A 5,000-nucleotide genomic window follows, 5' to 3' on the forward strand; every position below is an offset into this window, starting at 1 on the left:
TAACTCTCAACTTCCTTCTCTCACACACCCTTCCAAATTCTGTCACTAGTCGGTCAAGCTTCTCTTCTGTGTCTGCTACCAGTACAGTATCATCCGCAAACAACAACTGATTTACCTCCCATTCATGGTAATTCTCACCTACCAGTTTTAATCCTCGTCCAAGCACTCGAGCATTCACCTCTCTCACCACTCCATCAACATACTAGTTAAACAACCACGGCGACATCACACATCCCTGTCGCAGTACCACTCTCACCAGAAACCAATCACTCACTTCATTTCCTATTCTAACACATGCTTCACTACCTTTGTAGAAACTTTTTACTGCTTGCAACAACCTTCCACCAACTCCATATAACCTCATCACATTCCACATTGCTTCCCTATCAACTCTATCATATGCTTTCTCCAGATCCATAAACGCAACATACACCTCCTTACCTTTTGCTAAATATTTCTTGCATATCTGCCTAACTGTAAAAATCTGATTCATACAACCCCTACCTCTTCTAAAACCACCCTGTACTTCCAAGATTGCATTCTCAGTTTTATCCTTAATCCTATTAATCATTACTCTACCATACACTTTTCCAACTACACTCAACAAACTAATACCTCTTGAATTACAACACTCATGCACATCTCCCTTACCCTTATATAGTGATACAATACATGCACAAACCCAATCTACTGGTACCATTGACAACACAAAACACATATTAAACAATCTCACCAACAATTCAAGTACAGTCACACCCACTTCCTTCAACATCTCAGCTTCCACACCATCCATACCAGATGCTTTTCCTACTCTCGTTTCATCTAGTGCTCTCCTCACTTCCTCTATTGTAATCTCTCTCTCATTCTCATCTCCCATCACAGGCACCTCACCACCTGGAACAGCAATTATATCTGCCTCCCTATTATCCTCAACATTCAGCAAACTTTCAAAATATTCCGCCCACCTTTTCCTTAACTCCTCTCCTTTTAACAACTTTCCATTTCCAACTTTCACTGTCCCTTCAATTCTTGCGCCAGCCTTCCTTACTCTCTTCACTTCTTTCCAAAACTTCTTCTTATTTTCTTCATATGACTGACCCAATCCCTGACCCCACCTCAGGTCAGCTGCCCTTTTTGCCTCATGTACCTTGCGCTTTACTTCCACATTTTTTTCTCTATATTTTTCATACTTCTCTATACTATTACTATGCCGCCATTCTTCAAAGGCCCTCTTTTTCTCTTCCACTTTTACCTTCACTCCTTCATTTCACCATTCACTGCCCTTCCTCATGCTGCCTCCAACAACCTTCTTACCACATACATCACTTGCAATCCCAACAAAATTTTCTTTTGCTAACTTCCACTCTTCCTCTAAATTACCAGTTTCTCTTACTCTCACCTCGTCATATGCCATTTTCAACCTTTCCTGATATTTACTTTTTACCCCCGGTTTTATATATATATATATATATATATATATATATATATATATATATATATATATATATATATATATATATATATATATATATATATAAATATTTATATATATATATATATATATATATATATATATATATATATATATTTATATATATACATATATATATATATATATATATATATATATATATATATATATATATATATATATATATATATATATATATATATATATATATATATATATATATATATATATATATAGATATATATCTATATATATATATATATATATATATATATATATATATATATATATATATAGATATAGATATATCTATATATATATATATATATATATATATATATATATATATATATATATATACATATATATATATATATATATATATATATATATATATATATATATATATATATGCGTAAAAATCACAGGAAAACGTGATGCTCAGATGCAGAAGAACCACAGGGAAAATGAAAATACAGAATATACACTTGAGTCCTGACTAGTTTCGTGATACTTCCTCAGAGGACTGATTTATTGAGAGAGGTTTCTTACAATTTATAGGGAAAGCAAAAGTACGAACATACATATAGAGATTTAGAGAACAATGACACTCCCTTACCCGCTACCTGAGTTTGACTCAGTTGTGCGTAGGAGTCCGAAAGCTCGTTAGACACCTGCTAAAAAGGGTCATTTCTAGTGGCGGGTATATTCTTGTTTTCTTCTTATTTTACTTTCATTACAGTTATTTATATGTCAATGCGGTAGCCTTATCTATATAAATACATAAGCAAAACATACACAAATATACAAATATATATACATATATATACATACATACACATACATATATATATATATATATATATATATATATATATATATATATATATATATATATATATACATATATATACATATACATACATATACATATATATACACATACACACATACACATACACACATACATATACATACACATACACATATACATATATATACATACATACAGATACAAATACATATACATATACATAAATACTTACACATACACATACATATACATACACATACACATATACATATATATACACACACATATATACATGTATACATATATACACATACATACCTATGCATATATACATTTATATGTATACAACATTAATATCATAAACATATAATCATGTATATATCAATACTTATATCTAGCATAACACTATATAGTGCCAATATACTTATGCATACTATATAAAATAATTTGATGTAGTCTCACTATTCACAAAAGTACCTATTGATGACATGTTGGAATTTTTATCTGAAACATTAGATAATAGACAATTGAATCTACCATTCTCCATACACACTTTAATAGAATTAATTAAATTATGTATAAAAGATTGTAAATTTGAATTCAATGGGAGATTTTATGCACAAACTTTTGGTATGGCTATGGGAAACCCTTTATCCCCAGTATTGAGCAATCTATATATGGAATTTTTTGAAAGCAGAATCGTAAATAACATCATACCTAATAATGTAAAATGGTTTCGATATATTGACGACATAATATGTGTGTGGCCAGGAAATGAAAATTTAGATAACTTTCTTCTTAGATTGAATAGTTTGGTACCATCAATAAATTTCACTATGGAGCTGGAGAATAATTGTACCCTACCTTTTTTGGATTGTCGCATACATAGACGTAATAATAGTCTCAAGTTCAGTGTATACAGAAAGCCAACGAATATCTCGGCATATGTCCATTATTACTCAAACCAAGGCAACAAAGTTAAGAAATCTGTATTTACTTCTATGTTTTTAAGAGCATTCCGAGTCTGCAGCCCTGAATATATTGATGACGAAATAAATGGTATTAGAGCAATAGGTAAAAAACTAAAGTATCCTGAAATTGTATTAGATGATGCCCTAAGAACAGCAAAAAAGACTTTTTTCGGTAATGATGACAGAAAAAACTATAACACACAAAATTTACTTGTACTACCTTATTGTGATTCATTTAAAGAAATTCCCCAATTGTGAAAAAACTTCAATGTAAATGTAGCATTTAAGAGTAAAAATACAATAAAAACAGCCTTAATAAAGAATTCTCCTGACATTACCAAGGGATGTGTATATCGTATTCAATGCAATGCTTGTGAAAAATACTATATTGGTCAAACTGGTAAAGCCCTAGAAAAGAGAATTGAACAACATAAGAAAAGTGTCAGGTATGCTCAAGATAATAATGCACTCTTTGCCCACGTTAGAGATAAAAATCACCCTATTAATTGGTCAGGTGCAAAGAAATTGGTTCATTCAAATAACTTAGTAGAAAGAAACATCATAGAGTCCAGTTTCATAAAAGAAACCTTTGAAAACAACTTGAATATTGGTCATGGAATGTATAAACTCGACGCCTTTATATGTAAAGAGATTTGTAAACTATATAAAAAAACATTAACCACTTAATGTAGAATTGAATGTATTGTGAATAATTAACGTCGGTGTGAAATTAATATTTAGACCTAAGCTACCATTCATTAAAGTAAACAATTATTTTATATAGTATGCATAAGTATATTGGCACTATATAGTGTTATGCTAGATATAAGTATTGATATATACATGATTATATGTTTATGATATTAATGTTGTATACATATAAATGTATATATGCATAGGTATGTATGTGTATATATGTATACATGTATATATGTTTGTGTATATATATGTATATGTGTATGTGTATGTATATGTATGTGTATGTGTAAGTATTTATGTATATGTATATGTATTTGTATCTGTATGTATGTATATATATGTATATGTGTATGTGTATGTATATGTATATGTATGTGTATGTGTGTATGTGTATGTGTGTATGTGTATATATATGTATATGTATGTATATGTATATATATGTATATATATGTATGTATATATATATATATATATATATATATATATATATATATATATGTATATGTATGTGTATGTATGTATATATATGTATATATATTTGTATTTTTGTGTATGTTTTGCTTATGTATTTATATAGATAAGGCTACCGCATTGACATATAAATAACTGTAATGAAAGTAAAATAAGAAGAAAACAAGAATATACCCGCCACTAGAAATGACCCTTTTTAGCAGGTGTCTAACGAGCTTTCGGACTCCTACGCACACCTGAGTCAAACCCAGGTAGCGGGTAAGGGAGTGTCATTGTTCTCTAAATCTCTATATGTATGTTCGTACTTTTGCTTTCCCTATAAATTGTAAGAAACCTCTCTCAATAAATCAGTCCTCTGAGGAAGTATCACGAAACTAGTCAGGACTCAAGTGTATATTCTGTATTTTCATTTTCCCTGTGGTTCTTCTGCATCTGAGCATCACGTTTTCCTGTGATTTTTACGCATATATATATATATATATATATATATATATATATATATATATATATATATATATATATATATATATATATATATATATATATTAACATCTATATATATATATATATATAT

This window comes from Palaemon carinicauda, chromosome 23 (assembly GCF_036898095.1).
Source record: "Palaemon carinicauda isolate YSFRI2023 chromosome 23, ASM3689809v2, whole genome shotgun sequence".
Taxonomy (NCBI): Eukaryota; Metazoa; Arthropoda; class Malacostraca; order Decapoda; family Palaemonidae; genus Palaemon; species Palaemon carinicauda.